Source organism: Octopus bimaculoides, chromosome 12 (genome assembly GCF_046866305.1).
Source record: "Octopus bimaculoides isolate indiv1 chromosome 12, ASM4686630v1, whole genome shotgun sequence".
Taxonomy (NCBI): Eukaryota; Metazoa; Mollusca; class Cephalopoda; order Octopoda; family Octopodidae; genus Octopus; species Octopus bimaculoides.
Window position 1 is genome coordinate 6719024 of NC_142939.1, and position 18803 is coordinate 6737826.

Sequence of the window (18803 nt, forward strand, 5' to 3'; positions counted from 1 at the left end):
TCGCTTTGCAAATATGCTGTATAAATTCTCCTAGCTTGAAATATTTACGGACAGCGAGTGATGTGGATTTGACATTACTGGTTTGTGGGGAAGATTTTTTCCCATTCTTTGAGGTTGCACAGATAATGGATCATCCAATTCGTTATGACACGTTATGAACCTGAGAGGTCTTAGTTTTCGCTTTGAATCAGATGAGAAGGTATTAACAGCATGCTGTTGTGTTATGCATATGTTTACTCGAAGGATTGTATTAATAGTATTGGTCATTATTTTGTTCAAAAGAACGGTTGATTGGCAATATTGGTAGATCTTCAGATGAACTGCCTTGCCATATTTTTGTTGCGTTTCTTTATGTTTCTGAGTTCAAATTTTGCAGAGGTCACTTTTGCCTTTTATCTTTCCAACTCGATAAAATAAAGTACCATCTAAGTACGGAGTTGTTCAGATCGTTTGTTCCCTCCCCTAAAATGTGCAACTAGCGTGGTTAATGTTAGAAACCCTTATTTTATTTAAAAAGACTCCATTTGATTTATTGATTGTCGAATAAAATGCCTTGCAGTGTTAGATTACATGAATACACTCTCATTTCAAACCTGCCGAGGTCAACTAAATACCACTCAAAACTCGTCTATAAAACCTCCTCACAAATGTTTTATCTGGTGACTTTGTTAGAAACATATTTCATTCAAATATATACACAAATGTTTATACTAAAAATAAGAACAGATTAACTTTATTTGCGCCGTTGACTTACAAAGAGCTTATGACAACTATTAATCATAGTTTAAAGCCTATTCAACTAGTTTATATATGTAGATAGATAGATAGATAGATAGATAGATAGACATTAAAATGGTTTCATAAATGTTATATATGCATAAAATATGAAATTTTTTGTTTAGCACTTGATCAACATTTTTTGACCGAACCTTTTGAGACAAAATATACCTAGGACTACATTTTTTGTAGGATTTGATTCAAATGGAATTTATTTGCAATATCTTGCAAGTTGAACCACTGTATAGAGACCTCTCTTCATTGACCGATATCATTACTTTCCTTAAGTGTTTAGGAAATGCAAGAAGTCATTGTCCATTCTAGCGCATCTCGCTCACATTTTTTTTCCTTTCACTTTTCTCTCTGTATCTATTTTTACTTCCTAGTTTAAGACATGAGCGATCTTTCGATACCAGTCCGAAATATCGGCCTTTTCCGTAAAAAGTGTCTTCGGCGATCTTTACCAAAACTGTAGTGACTGGTATAGGAAAACAATTAGTTTCCCGGCTGAATAAATACGTTTTAAGTTCAACAAAAGCAGTACTAAAATAAAATAGCCATTTATGTGTCAAACTTAACTTAATGCAAACACATCGCGGTTAAGCAAATTAACTGCGGTATTCGTCCGGAGGTAATATCTCTTATGGATGTACAGTGAATGAATTAGGATGACTGTTAGTCAATTTAAGGAAGATTTTATCAACAAACATATGCATTTAGATCTTTCCAAAGAAGATTGAACACAACGCTAACAACTCGTATCTAGTCTTTGAGAAATCCCCCAAATCATTAATCACGACTTTTCGATAAAGCATCAGCTTACACACAATGAAATGATTTCTGTAACCTTTGTACTCTAGGAAAGCTATCAATCATGAAACACCAAACTAAAACATTGAATAAACATCCATAATTAAATTCTTCATGCCCTCACATGCAGAGATAACTTCTGAAATACCATTAATGTACATAAACAATAACATGAAATCCAAACAAAGCATCAGATATTCATTTCCCTCCTCGGATAATATTTTTCGCCTTAATTAGTAATAACGTCAGAGTGGCCTCTGCAACATACCAATTCCATGATCTTTCCCCCAAATAAATTTGCATACCATAATTTAATAAATTGGATTGTTTACACCTAAAACAATTCGTTTTCAAAAACAAACAAAGAGAAAGTGCATTCCTTTCTTTTATTAAATTCACGCATTCACAGCTATCGAGCCATTTCTACACTCACACGCAGATACGCATACACAGACACGCATACATTTCAACAGACACACATACACACACATCAAACTGTTAAGCAAAGACACTGACACAGAAACCCTTTAATATAACAGCTAATGAAAACACACACTTCAGAAATAGAACACACAACTACAAAATAAATTTATGCCATTTCAACAAACACATAGGCACATGGAGAACACACACATGCAAACATCAAAACATTTACAGGAACACCCAGTCATAAAAACTCCACAGACTCAACAACCAGGGAAAAGTCACGTCTGATAAATCAAATAATCTACCATTAATTCAATGGTTTGCCTCCATTCCGTTTTACAATATTTGAAAGCGGGATAATAAAATTTATAACATTATCTCACATTTCCTGAAGAAACATATTATGGCGACGTCATTGTTGTAATATAAGCTTTAGTGGGGCGTGTATATATATATATATACATACATACATACATACATACATACATACATTCATACATACATGCATACATACATACGTCTTTGTGTGTGTATCTGCGTTTTCAAAATAACCAAGCTTTCATATACTTTAGAATATTGATTGCTTAGAAATTCTCAAGTCCAACTGGTTTCAAGTCTAACAGGAAAGGTTACATTTTCCATGCCTGTGATCACCCTGAAACTGGAAAACCAAAACAAGCATTATCCATACTTCATGTTTTATTTTAAAACAGGAAAGAAAGCAGTGGAAACCTACAAGAACATGTAGGCTGTGTACGGAGAGGATGCTGTTACAGAACGTGTGTGTACCGGAAGTGATTTTCGAGATTTCGATCGGGGATTTTTTCCAGATGTACATCGCTCTGGTCGACCAACTGAGATTAACAGCTATAAAGTGAAAAAGTTAGTCGAGGCCAATTCCCGTTATAAGACCAGGTTGATTGCAGGTATTCTACAAATTTCTAAATCGAGTGTTAAAAACCATCTGCATCAACTTGGTCGCATCAACAGTCTCGATCTATGGGTAACACATCCATGGAATGCAGAAAGCATGGGCGAACAAATGTCCATTTATGATTTGTTGTAGAATACAGCAAAAGAAAAGTTACTTTTAGATAATATTGGCTTGGCCAAAATGTTTGTTCGCCTTTTTCCTTTGTGCATACGTTTTCGTTCGATACCTAACACGGTTTTTTTTTTGGGGGGGGGGGGCGCACTCATACTCGTTAGATACCTAATATACTAACGTGATTCGACGCGAACTTGCAACAAGAAAGGTTGCATTTTATGTTCCTGAGATCACCCTGAAAATGTAAACGAAAACAAACATTACCGTCACCTCGTGCTTTTCTTATTTAAAAAAAGGCAAGGAAGCTGATGAAACCCGCGTGAAGATGTATACAACGATTTCGTTTTTAAGAGAATGGTGACAAGGAATTTAAAAAATGGATCGTGAAGTGCAACGATGATGGGGAAAACACGATGAACCACCGCAGACAGCCTCCAAAGCAGGACTTCATCTAAAACAGGTTATACTTTCGGTTTGATGGAATTGGAATGGTTTTGTCATTTCCGTGCTTCATCCCACGAACAGGACCATCGACTCGGAACTCTAAGAAGAATCGTGGTTTTTATCAGACGGTTTACCGATTCCGTGTACCCAGCCCTATGAGTGCAGATGTTTCCAAATGTTGTTCAATCGAAGAGTCTGTGTGTGTGTGTGTGTGTGTGTGTGTGTGTGTGTGTGTGTGTGTGTGTGTGTGTGTGTGTGTGTATGCGCGCGCGCAACATTATTAGGATCTATCTTAAAACGGGGGCCACATTTTTCATTAATGTTTTACGTAGTGTTTTTGGTACGGAAAGACTTTCAAACTTCGTATACTTATCTATTTTTGTATTCGAATTTATTTCATGTAAAGAATTGTCTTATTTCGATAATTTCAACCAATCACTGACAAGTATTCAGTTGTTTATATTTACTCCTTTGGCTGATTAAGCGATGTAAAGCGTATTTAATCTCCATACCTTCGTTTTATTTGCTTTTTTCATTTTAAATTTGCTTTAACCCTAACCCTAACCATAACAGGGTTAGGGTTAATTGTTTCAGAATCGTTTGTTTATGTAGTCGGCACTTAATGTATATCGGCTGAATGGACGTCAGTGATTGGTTGAAATTACAGAAATACGACAACTTTAACATGGAATACCTTAGGGATTTCTTTTTTTTAAAGAAGACTAAGAGAAAAAGATGTTTTATATGACACATTCTACCAGTGTTCCAAGTTTCAAAGTGTTTCGTTAATGAAAAATGTGGCCCCCGTTTTAAAAAAGATCCCATTATTATTATTACATTGCCTCTCATCCTTTCGGAGTCGGTAAAATTAGTACCAGGTGAACACTAAATCGATGTGGTCGATTATCGCCACCCCTGAAACAATCATTATTATTATTAATAAGAAAAACCACACAAAATCTATGTGAAATTTAGCTACCCAGAGTTTCCTAGCCGGAATATTAAATTTATTTTGGCATTTGAATTTCACCTGGTATTTGTATGTTATTTTTATTAATAATACCGTTTGGTCTATTGTTGAACCTCATGCCACGAAGTACATGTGTATGTGTTTTCATCAAAACAATTTCCTACTTAATTGAATTCATTGTTGATTTATGACTAATGAAAATGTTGTCTTTCTCAAACAAAACTATACGTACCATTACAAAGAATACTCTTGTGGGAATTAGGTTTCCGCGTATGAAAACCCGGTGGGTACTCACATTTTTATTTCCTCTCATATGAATACACATTTTTTATTATATAACACGTTTGGCTTTGTTTAGAAATATAAGTACGTATTTTCATATTTACCTCCAACAAAGGTTTAGACGAAAGTGATAATAATAAATGCGTATTACTCAATTGCTGTTGTTTTATCACCAGATTAGTTTCTGGTCGAACAGACCAAATGATCAAAGCGTTGCCGCAATAACTATTTTGTCTTCATTGTTGTTATTGGCACTCCGTCGCTTGCGACGTCGAGGGTTCCAGTTGATCCGATCAACGGAACAGCCTGTTCGTGAAATTAACGTGCAAGTGGCTGAGCACTCCACAGACACGTGCACCCTTAATGTAGTTCTCGGAGATATTCAGCGTGACACAGTGTGACAAGGCTGGCCCTTTGAATTACAGGCACAACAGAAACAGGAAGAAAGAGTGAGAGAAAGTTGTGGTGAAAGAGTACAGCAGGGTTCGCTACCATCCCCTGCCGGAGCCTCTTGGAGCTTTAGGTGTTTTCGCTCAATAAACACTCACAACGCCCAGTCTGGGAACCGAAACTGCGATCGTATGACCGCGAGTCCGCTGCTCTAACCACTGGGCCATTGCGCCTCCACTTTGTCTTCATGTATACACCCAAAAATACATTTCATAATTAAAAACGGTAGGTTGTGATTAAAGGGAAGATTTGGTTGCTATTTCTAAAAAGTTGTATAATTACTTAGAAGCTGTATCATCAATAAGTTATTAGAAATACGTTTTGTTTGCAGCAATGGAGTGATTTCTTGCTATAAAAATAATGTCGACGTAGACACAGCGAAACTAGATCCAAGTTTGGACCAAATTCAGTTTCGCTAATCTTGAGCCAGTATAAAACAGACTTTTTAGTTTCAAATCTGACACTTGTCGAGCGTAGCATTGGAATTCATTGCTGTACAATTTTCAAAATTGCAAAATACTTCCTCGTATCTCTGTCTGCCAACATAATTTATCTTATCTCTCGCTCTTTCTCCTCTTTCCCGTTCCCAGTTTATATGCTCTCGTTTAATTTTTCGAATATACTTTAATTTATAGCGTTATTTACTAACCCATTTTTACATACATCTAATTATATACATATATTATATATATATATATATATATATATATATATATATATATATAAATATATATATATATATACAGACGCACACTTACATACTCACCACTGTCTAGAATATATTTACTTTAACTTTTTATAATATATATTTCCTCCCATTATGATTTCTTCTATCTAAATTGTCTTCAATTATGCCTTTTTCTTTCTCTATTTACTTCTTACTCACGCATACATATATGTAGCTTCTCATTTCTAAGATATTTTCTTTATATATATATATATATATATATATATATATATATATATATATATATATATATACATCTCATAATCTCTTCTTTGCCTTAATTTATCTCCATTACACTTTATTATATATAGTGTCTCCACTTCACTTCCTTCAGATTGTACATGCTGGCCATTAAATATCCTGCTACACTTTCTCTCTCCAGTATGCAATTTTATTTAATGCATATTTCCATTGAACGTATTTTATTCACTTTTTCTTTTTTACTTAGTCTATTTTCTTGCATTTATCTGCGTCCCAATTAATCTCCATGTATGAATTTCTGGTTATATATTCTATTTATAATACTCTCTCTCTCTCTCTCTCTCATATATATATATATATATATATATATATATATATATGTATGTATATGTATATATTTCTTCATGTTGTATGATACTTTCAGTTTCCTTCCTTTTCCGATAGGTTTCCTCCTCTTTCATCAGCCTGTTATTTATTTTTTCTGTCCTCCCACATATAACCCTTTCTATCAATTATTACCCCTGTCATAAACTTTGCATGCTCGTCCAATATCCCCCCATCCCCCACCCTCACTTCCATCCGTCTCAGAAGTTTTCTTTATGGAAACCTAGTCAGTTCACTGCATTTAAAGAAAAAAAAAAGACAGAAAAATAATAATTCTACATAACAATTTAATAGCAGTCTACGATAATTGTATGCGTTTCTTTTATAATCGAATTTTTCTTCCTCTGTAAAATATCTTTTAAACATACAGAGAGTGTACTCAATCATTTAGTGAGAGAGTTACTTCTTCCATATAATGTTTATATCTGAAAAATGGCTCATGAGAAATATAAGGATTTTCGTTTTAAACTGGTATTACTTTCTCTTCGCTGAACAAGTAATATGCTGGCTATATTTCCAAAAGCTCTATATAAATCTTCTCTCATATTGAAACTGTCTTTTAATATATATTTTCCTAGTAGTAGGTTAATAATCAATACCTTTATGTATCTCAATCGATTACTTTCTTTAGAAGAGGAAACAATCAGATAATTTGAATGTTGGCGTAAATGGTGAGGAAATTTTCTAGAATAATATAAAATTGATCTTTCACATTGTAGATTCTCAAAAGTCCACAGTTTAAGAGGATTTTGTTGTTTCAATGCAAACATTATGTAAACTAGAGGGTCCAAATTGTCTATTGAATAGATTTTCTGAATGTTATCCTAAAAGCTTTATTTATTTTATTTACAAAAATATAATAAGTTTCCACTGAGACATCACAATTCAGAAATAGTACTTTTAATGGTTAATTAGAATATTTTACATCATAAAATCCATTTCTGTATTCTGTCTCTTGATAAACTGTAGTGTTATAACCAAAATCCACCTATTGCGTCAACTTCTCTTAATTGAACTCAGGTGTCGAGTATCGTACAGCAAAAAGAAATGCCTTCCAATATCCTGGTTTCAATTCTCAATCAACATCAAGAATGTCCTTATATTTTTTTTATCCTAGTTTACATATAGGGTTGTTGTTTTTTTTATCTTGTCAAAGCAAAATAAATCTTATAAATTTCATGAAACGTTACCCCAATCTTTATATTCCCCCAAAGGGAGATTTCAAATTATTGAAAATATACCTGGACGTTTGAGAATTGTACAAATTAAGTACAACATTTGCAAACCCCAACAGCAGATTTTAAATCAATTTGCTATCCTTCTTTTATTTTCTAAAGTTTAGATAAACCTGACATTCCCGTCCTTTTTAGACTTAAGTCAATTTATCCGACTTTACCTCGGTCTCAGCAAATATTTTTGAAAGCGTAAAAATTAAGAAACAAACACTTGAACAGGATTGAAAAATCAAATAAAATACGAGTGAAAATATGTACAAACCATTTATTAAAACAGATATATCTTAATAGTTTTAAAACAGTTTTTCGTACAATGGTTCTCAACCTTTTCATTACCAAGGATCTCTTCTATTTAAATGAATTTTCCCACGGACCCAGAATATTGGAAAGGCTGTCAGCTTAACATGTTTGCGGACTCCAGTACTACCTTTGTGGACCACATGTTCGGAACCATTGGTCTACAATATCGTTTTCCGAGTTAAATCACATATCTTGAAACCAGTTACCGACATATTCGCCTTAACGATCTCCTTTCATAACCTTCGACACATATTTTGATATTCGTCCTTCTGGGACCGATTGAAAGAAGTAACTGTCAAGTATTGGGGTGATTTAATACTTGCATAGAGCGTGTAAGATTTGAATAGAATTATATTTTTAAAAAAACGGTAAACAAAGGTATAGGCATAGAACCTGTAACGATCAGGGTTTTTGAGGAGCGATGTGTGTTAAGGTGCAACGTCGTGATCGCCAGTTTGTAACGATAAAGGGTTTTTGGCTATAGTGGATCAGATCCACTTCATGCATGCAAGATCCACTACAAACCATTAACAGGATGTGAACACACAAGCCTGTTGAATCCAAAGAGTCAGAACTGAAACATCCGTGTATGCAGGGTTTTTTCACAAATGCTCAATTAATTAATAACTTCATCAACTGTAAAATTAGTTTGTTTACAGCAGATAAAATCAATGATTTCATCAACTGCTATGCAATGTAAACCACATCAATCGTAACACTGACAACATTCCACAATGTCATGATTAATTCTTGCGACGCTATCAACTACGTGAGATTATTATTTTCATTGCTGTGGTTGTTGTTATTGTTGTTGTTGTTAAATGGCGAGCTGGCAGAATCATTAGCACGCCGCACAAAATGCTTAGCAACATTTTGTCCGTCTTTACGTCCTGAGTTCAAATTTCGTCAAGGTCGACTTTACCTTTCATTCTTTTGGGGGGTCGATAAAATAAGTACCAGTTGAGGACTGGAGTCTATGTAATCGACTCACCCCTCCCACCACCACCACCCCGCCTAAATTGCTAACCTCAGAGTCCGAGAGTTTCCTGCGTTAATAAGCGTTAATGCACGAAACTCTCGGACCTTGAGTCACCCTGTTGCTTCTGCTACATATTGATAAAAATATACATGTATTCATATATTGAGTTCTATTTTCCTGTCTGCATCACCATACCTTGTGTGGTAAGTAGCTTGCTTACCAACCACATGTTTCCGGGTTCAGTCCCACTGCGTGGTACCTTGGGCAAGTGTCTTTTACTATAGCCACGGGCCGACCAAAGCCTTGTGAGTGGATTTGGTAGACGGAAACTGAAAGAAGCCCGTCGTATATATGTATATATATATATATGTATGTGTGTGTATATGTTTGTGTGTTTGTCCCCCACAACATCGCTTGACAACCGATGCTGATGTGTTTACGTCCCCGTAACTTAGCGGTTCGGCAAAAAGAGACCGATAGAATAAGTACTAGGCTTCCAAAGAATAAGTCCTGGGATCAATTTGCTCGACTAAAGGCAGTGCTCCAGCATGGCCACAGTCAAATGACTGAAACAAGTAAAAGAGTAATAAATATACATACACAAACATACATACGTGCATGTGTATGTATATATATATATATATATATACACACACACTAAATAACTAATAGGGTGCAGGATAGACCAAAAATTGTTTTACCATTATATAAAACATACATATGTAATGGTAACACCTTTTTTGTTTCACTGTGTGAGTATATTGTGTTTACTCCTTCAACATGCACACAGCTGTGTGCGTGTGTATGCATATACTGATGTATATACATATATACATAATCTTATGCACACATATACATGCACATTTTCTAACTTTTTTTTTCCTAAACCACACATATCACAAAAATATGCAAGGTACTTAGGTTTACATACATGCATACATTCCTGGATATACATAAGATAAAGAAGAAAAAAAATTACATACATGTAAACATTTCTTCCTAAGTAAATATACACAGATGTGCAGGAATATGTGTGTTAGTGGGTGTAGATAATCATGTAAGAAGGAGAAAAAGAAAGAAAAGAAGAAGAAGAAACTTCATCTTTCTACTTATAGCAACGACTAATGAAATAGAAAGATAACTGTCCATATAAACAGGTGTTAAGCACATCATCTCTGCTTATTTTTCTTTCTTAGTTCAGTCAGTTTAGTCAGCTTGTTTGAGAGAGAAACATGTGTGACATCTCTGTTGAATCTACATTACTAGACAGAATGTTTTAAGTACAGATTTCAAAAAAAAAAACATTTCTGGGATCTAGCAACCAACATGGAATGAGCTGAAGGAAACTTTGTCATTGGGGTGAGGGAGTGGGGCTCTTGCAGTGGAATTTTGCTCACTTTCAAATTGTTATTTTGTTATATACCATTATATCCTGAGTTCAAATTCTTTCCTATTTGGCTTTAACTTATCATCCAGTCTGGGTCAAACTTGTGAAATAATGGTTTGATTGAATTGACTATTATACCTCATTGTGTGTGTGAAGAAAAGAAAAAGAAGGGTTGGCAACAACAAGAACATCCATCTGCAGAATATTGCCTCAATTGCTTACTGTCATCCAACCCATGCTAATATGGAAAAATTCTGATGGTAATGTGCATGTGTGTATCTATGCTTGAATGTTAATCTATGAGTGTTATAGTTCAACTGCTTCTCAATTCCAAATTAATAGATAGAATGATGAATGTGTGTGTGTGTATGTATGTACATATACATACATATATATATATATATATATATATATATATATGGGTGTGTGTAAGTATGTATATAACTGTCTTGATATTTTTATTGAAATATTGTATTAAACTTATGATTTACAATCGCACCATGTGACATGTTAATTATTGATCTCTCAGTTTAACACACAGAAATGTGTAGTCGATAAAAGTTGAATTTATTTTATCATCATTTAATTGCTGTAAGTAAATATTAATTTACCGTTAGCAAAACAATCTTTTTCTTTAGATTAGATTTTTCTTTTGTTTCTTTTTTAATATTTAAGCAAATCAATTTTGAATAAGGATAAAACAATTTCAGCCATAAGTCTTGATTGAAATATTCGTTATCTTTTTTCATATCAGAAACATTTTCATGACACATACTTATGTATATATATATACATATTTGTATATAGGTGTATATGTGTATAAATAATATATATATAGTGTACACACAGATATATATATATATATATATATATATGTATGAATATTTACACACATATACATAATGAAAATATGAGTACACTTCATATTGTTTGTGATAACAATTGCAATTTACTGTATGGATACATATATTTGTGTATGTTTATACGTATGACTGTATATAAATGTTTGATTTTATTTCTATCTTATTTTCAGGTAAGTCCATATCTTACGGCATTATTGTACAAAGAATATTAGATAAGGTAAATGAAATTTTTCTTTTACTTCTTTGTTAGTAATGAAAAGAAAATACCATCCATTTCACAAATATATTTCTCAGATATATATTTCAATATCTTGTTATCTTTTTTCTTGATAGATACAAATATGTACTGATGGTTCGTGTGTGTGTGTGTGTAGATGCCTATGCTTATATGTGAAACCATTTCTTGACATATGCATATATGTTTTGAATAGGTGTATGCATGTGCATATGTGTATATGTGTATGAGAGAGAGTGCATGTGTTCCGAGATTAAATTGCTACATATATTATACATATATTCTATTTATTTTACCTTCAAATTTTCACAATAAAGATTTGAAGCTGGTTAACTGAGAAATCAATCTTTATCATTGAAACTTAGGCACCAATAACTGCTTATAATCATATGAACTTTTATAATATCTTTCATATTTTTACTGTGCTAATTTTGAGATTGGTTTTACAGACTTCACAGTCCTGTTTTTATCTTTCTCAGATTACTTCAACTATGCAATGGTACTATCTTACATTTGGCAGCATAACCAATTTCACAATTAATTATGAGCTCAATGTGACCCTATAATCAGAATATGAGAATAAAAATGTTTTGTTCTAAAACAATTACCCATTCTCTTAATAAAATATTGATAATAAAATATTCCTCCTCTGTAGGCCAGCTGACTTCTCATGTTAGTGCATGGTTCATTTTTATGTCTTAATCATCAGTTGTTTAGGCACAATTCAGCACTGATGAATTTTGCACTTTCGATAACAAGTTTTTTTTAAAGATATTTTATTAGAGTGCCAACATATTAACTCATTCCCAATACATTATATCACTCACATATTTTTATTTCATTTAACCCTTTAACATTTAAATCTGCTATATCAAGCCAAAACATTCAACTTGCTTTATGTTCAAACCAGCTTGATCTTGCCTCTCCCACCTACTTACAATATCATTCTAAAAACAGAACAATCACATCATCAAAATCTTAAAACTATGAGATAATGCATGGTTAATTAAAAATATTTACATGCAAGTTGAAACGTATTTTCAATGATCAATGATCATTAAACATTGTTTTTTTTTAAATTTGAAAATCTTTTGAGAACTGTAGACAATAAAACAACTTGTATTCGAGAGTACAATTGTTCCTGTTCCTTAATACTATCAAACTCTATACCATTTTACCCAGTTAGACATGATTTACCTGCTTCTCATCATTCCATCATCCCTACTCCTTCTCACCTGCCAAGCCCCAACATCAAAAATACTACTATCTAATCTTTATTCTCAAATGGCCATTTTACTAGAACTGTCTCTCTTTTCCCTGCAGGGAACAAAATACAGAAAAACAAATTGTATATCAACATCATTGTCTTGATCAGTCTAGTGGCATCAAAGGAGTTTGAATTTTATGGGCACCACTTCTTCTCTTGGAGTCTAAAATATTTTAAAATTGACTCTGAGTAAAGTGGAGATCAGACTAAGAGGCCCATCACACATTCTATTGTTTTCTTACACTCAAGAGAAAAGATGATGCAATTGTTCAAATGTCATTTTAGTTAGATACAAGTTAGATTTGGAGGCATCATCATCATCATCGTTTGACATCTGCTTTCCATGCTAGCATGGGTTGGATGATTTGACTGAGGACTGGTGGACCAGGTGGCTACACCAGACTCCAATCTGATCTGGCAGAGTTTCTACAGCTGGATGCCCTTCCTAACGCCAACCACTCCGTGAGTGTAGTGGGTGCTTTTACATGCCACCGGCACAAGGGCCAGTCTGGCAGTACTGGCAATGGCCACACTCAAATGGTATTTTTACGTGCCACCTGCACTGAACAATTTGTGTCTTGATATGAACATTTTTAAACCAGAAATTATTCAGTATTGAAGTGTAGTTGAATAATGACATTTTTGCTTTTGATGAAACATGATTGAAGCTCTCTTTGATTGAAGATCTCTTTGTGATTGTGTCATCTGTAAATCTATTTGATTATCAAGCATGATTCCTGAAGGTGACAGAAAACAACGAGTAATATGAAACGCAGATTTCATGTCACTGGAAACACTTTATAATAATAAATCTGAAGGAAAACTGATCGTTAGTAAATCATTGTTATTGCTATTTATATTGTTTGATTATATACGTGGAACATGTTTAAGCTATTGTGCATAACTACTGTCAGCAAGTTGAAATTTAGTAATATCACCAATCCAGAAGCTTCCAATACACTTGCTTGTCTACCATACAACTCATGGGATGCCTGTACCCTGGAGAGGAAACTCCAGTGTACCTTCACTGGGCTCTCACAACACAAAGAAAATAAATCTTTCCAGGCGTAGGAGTGGCTGTCTGGTAAGTAGCTTGCTTACCAACCACATGGTGCCGGGTTCAGTCCCACTGCGTGGCACCTTGGGCAAGTGTCTTCTACTATAGCCTCAGGCTAACCAAAGCCTTGTGAATGGATTTGGTAGACAGAAACTGAAAGAAGCCCGTCGTATATATGTATATATATATATGTGTGTGTGTGTGTGTATGTTTGTATGTGTGTCTGTGTTTGTTCCCCCAACATCGCTTGACAACCGATGCTGGTGTGTTTACATCCACATAACTTAGCAGTTCAGCAAAAGAGAACAATAGAATAAGTACTAGGCTTACAAAGAATAAGTCTTGGGGGTCGATTTTGCTCGACTAAAGGTGGTACTCCAGCATGGCCACAGTCAAATGACTGAAACAAGTAAATGAGTAAAGAGTTACAGACCTATGATCTTGTGAAATGCACAGATGCCAAAGACGATTACTTTGAGACTGTTGTTATTGATTAAAGAGAGGGGGGGGGGGGTTTACTAGCTATCTCATTAGTAATTCATCAGCAGATTTCATCATTGTTGCTGTTATTGACATTCACTAACAATCAGTGAGGGAGGTTCTACATGGTTGCTTAATCTATTAGAAATAACAGCCAAATCCTTCTCAAATCATATCCTTATATCTTAGTAAGGGAAAGGCGCATAAGATAATGTGGTTCACTGTGCTTGTCATCCAGATTCATTGAAGTTTGGTGAAAAAGAGATTTATTGGTCTGCCTGCTCAAGCCGACCTGGGGCTAAACAACAGAACAACAGCAGTAACTGAATTTCCAGCTTCTAACTTGGGTTTAGTATTCTGAATTTCTGGTGTTCATTTTATCTCTCTTTCATATTCTTTCACTGAAAATGAAATTACTTATGATACAACATTCAGTAAACAAGAAAAAATGTTGTTATATTGGTATATGTGCGTGGTGGGGGGGTGGGGGGATGTGAGAACAGAATTTAAAAAATAGTAAAAAAACAGAATTTGGTACCAATACTGAGAAAATATAAAAGAATGCATAAATAAATATATGTGTGTGTGTGTGTGTATCTAAGATGAAGAATATTTGAAAATTGACAACTAAATATAAGGATCCTGTCTCCTTATTCCTTCATTGATTGGACTATGATTCCAGAGTAAGAAATTTTAGCTCAAGCATGCTTCTGAAACACTCTGACGCCAAATTTGCTTCATGCTTGTAGACATTAAACTTCTCTTCACTCTTAGTTTATTGACAATTATTTATGTTCCTTTTTCTAATTTTTTTATGAATTGCTTTCTTCCTCTTTACTTTCTAATATAATTTGTTCTTATTTGTTTCAAATGTAAAGATATCCCATCGAAGATAAAAATTATTAATTTACCAAGTTTAAATGAAAATAAAAACAAATGAAAAAAGTATGCTGTAATATAGAAAAAATTAAAGCTAATTTAAGATAAATAAATGAGCAGAGGTAGAAAAAAATAGAGAAGTAGAGAAATAAAATATATGGTGAGTGAGGGGAAGGATCTAAAAATTCTGACCCAGAGGATATAGATGATTGAATTGAGCAACAAAGAAAATATCTGAGGGTAAGATAGAACTCCAGACAAACCCTTCCACCAATCCACTGTGAAAGAAAATGTTTGAAATTGAAAGAGATAGTGAGATGCCTTCTGATGTTTCTGGCTACGAAAATTAGATTACAACTCGGAGCCTAAAAATCTGTAAATCAGAAGTATATTGAAATTTATTGATTATCTTTTGACGATAAGTTTACCAATCAATAACCACTGCATTAAATTAATTATAACCCGTCCAGTGACGAACAGTATCGATCTGAAATGTTTATAAGTCTGGCTCCATTAAGTGATGTTGGATATAATATCAAAGCAAAAAGAATGATTATAGGAAACTAAATCTTCCAAATCTTAGCATTTGAAATCATGCAAAATAACTAACCTAGTGTTGCTTGTGAAATGAACTACAATAACACAAGTCAGACATTTATTGATGAACAGCGAGACATATCTTCACCTGGATGTGTCATCGGTACATCTCATCTAACTTTCAAAACAGAAAAGTAACTATTTTTCTTATTCAATAACTTGAAAATAAGTTCCTTATGAAGGACACAAATACAAAGATTATTACAGATTACTGTTAACTCTTGATTCCTTTCCTATACAAAGATGCTATATCATGTTAAAACTTTTAGAAACTACTTGAAGTTTGCTGTTATTGCTAATGTATGTTTTTCTCCAATTTCTATGGGATGTATTTAATATATGAATGCTGTTTAAATTCAGAATATGAATTCTCTCTCTCTCTCTCAAATTTTATCATTGATGTTTGTGATAAATCTTTACATTATAAAAAAGTTTCATTCAGTCTGGAATGGTAATATAGATATACTGTTACAAACAGGATCACAGTTCCTCTGCTTTTATCATAACCCAAGGTCCTAAGGCTAAGGGGTTAATGGAATTAAGTCAGCATACATATAGCATAGTAAAATCCTAATCTAAGGAAATTGGTGAAGAATCTCTGTTCAAAATATTAGACTGTTTCATTTCTCTTAGCAATCAAACTTATTGATAGCAACAAAGCTTTTTACAATATATGACTGCTTTAGTGATTCTGCCATTTCTTGCATCAGAGCACCATTCCTAGCCTGAGTTACTCACAAGTAGGTAGACTGGAACAATAGGAGTTTAATGCTTTGCAAAAATAGAAAAATTAAAATTTAAAAAAAAGCATAGAAATAAGTACAGCTAAGCAGTGAAATACTGAATTTCTATTAATTTAGCCATTCACACCTCTTTTCTTACTTCATTACAAAATAGTAAAGTTGATTAAATATTTAACATTCTTTAGTAAGAAACGGTGCAAATTTTCAAAACAAGCAGAGCTGTTGAGAAATCCGATTGGGGTAGCTCACAGTTTCATTGAGATCTATAACAGTGTTCACAGGCTTGTACATAAATTCATCTCTATGTAACTGTTGAATAATTTGTTCATTAATCATATTAGCCATATTTATGGTTGGTTCTAGTATTGTTTTTCTACTGAGTCATTTCTGATTGTGTTACTTGTGTTGAATAATGGGGTAAGACTTTATTTTTTTTAGTCTGTCAACTGATGATGTCAATTTACTTATTTCAGCCATAGATATGTCCATATTTTGATCAGATGCAACCTCTTCTCACTGGAAAATACGAAAACTAAAAGAAGCAGCACATCTGCTAGGACACAACAACCCCCTAAATAGACCCTTAATCTAACCATAAAGCTACAGTATAGTCATGACTGAGGTGCCTTTGGTTCTATGGTTCTACTCAGAGTTAACCTGAGACGAGACAACAACTGCAGCAAAAACGTCACTGTAAAGGCAGAATGTTTAGCTTATGGAATGTGTTTGTGAGTTCTTGTGCAATTGTCAGGTGCAGCTTGAATGAAGGGTGTGTAAATACATATTGTAAACGACAACATCAACAATTTCCGGTATCATATATTTCCTGTTTAACTGTTCCTTTTAATATGATTACTATAAGGGTGTGTCTGTCATTTATAAGATTACCATTAAAACATTAGGCCAAAATATTTTTCTTTCAAATCAGCTGACCTAATGGAGCCTGATCTCTTTTTTTTCACAATTCAAAACGGAAACTATTTTGACACTGATATATTTGCAGTTTCTTTAGATTTTTGTAGCATGCATGCAAAGGAAATGCCATCTGCCATGAGAAGAAACTTCGTCTTTCTGGGTCTCTCTCTCTCTCTCTCTCTCTCTCTCTCTCTCTCTCTCTCTCTCTCTCTCTCTCTCTCCCTCTCTCTCTCTCTCTCTCATCCGCTGTTTATTTTAAAAAGGTAAAATCTACTTCTGTCTTGTATTGAACCAATAGTTCTCATGCTCGTGGGAAAGCAATGCTGTTACGCAAAGAAAACACTAATGTTTCAAAAAGTTTGAGAATCACTAAGTCTGTTAGAGTAACATATGGTACAATGCTATTAAAATGATCATTGGATGTTAAAGAAAAAAATTAAAAAGTATAAACATTAACAATACTTTTGATAATGACTAGACTTTATTATGACACAATCAGAGAAGGTATTGGTAGGGCTAATGACATTTTGAAGGGACTCTGTGACTGGCAGGGGAAAGATTGGAAGAAACCATGCTTTTTAAGTGTATTTAGAAGGGAGACCTAGTCAGAATGCTTGTAACAGATCAGGTGATATTTTGCTAAATTAGATGACAAGGTTAAGTCTATCACAAGGCTTGGGTATGTACATACATACATAGAGAGACGCATGTGTGCGTGTGAGTGCATACACACTTATATGTATATGTCTACATTATACATATATATGTATACATATGTCTACTCTTTCAGAACTATAAATCTGTTCCTATCTCATCATTCACTTCTATGCCCTCTCAGTTTTCCCTTAGCTGTTAATACCACTTTTAATCTCTAATGCAAGTTGCAAAGCTGTCTCACTAATAAGCACCTAGTGAACTCTGCAAATAGTTGGTATTAGGAAGCATATCCACCCATAGAGACCTTGCCAAAGCCGATATTGGAGCAGAATTTAGTCCTCCAACTCACTAGATCCTGTCTAACCATCTAACTTATGCCAGTATGAAAGAGGGATGTTAAATGACGAGGCCGATAATGATGCATGTGATTATTTCTCAGTGTATGTATACATGTTGTATGTGATATACATTTATATATACTCAACAACTGTCGTTTTAAACTTATAAGTATGAATATTCCATACAGTCTAGCAAAAAGAACTGGTAAATTAGTATCAAAGCCTGTAAACTGTGACCAAGAGCTAGACAGATTGAGAACTATACTTGTTCAAAGAGCATCTCCACTTAATTTAATTACTAATGGAATAGAAAGAACAAAACATAAACATGCAGACTGTGAGCAAAATAAAA

The 18803-nt window shown here is 33.9% G+C and overlaps 1 long non-coding RNA gene across 2 annotated transcripts in view; it reads left to right on the plus strand.

The window, feature by feature from the left end:
• The window catches only part of LOC128249189 (uncharacterized), a 291399-nt gene extending 273752 nt beyond the window's left edge, over window positions 1-17647 (plus strand). Inside the window, exons 1-3 of one of the 2 annotated variants that reach the window (XR_008265292.2) lie at window positions 4111-4758; window positions 11454-11500; window positions 12842-17647. This is a non-coding gene — a long non-coding RNA (uncharacterized LOC128249189). Of the gene's footprint in view, window positions 1-4110; window positions 4759-11453; window positions 11501-12841 lie in introns of those variants that run through there. The other variant, XR_016243795.1, reaches the window with a different exon arrangement.
• Window positions 17648-18803: the final 1156 nt, after the last annotated feature.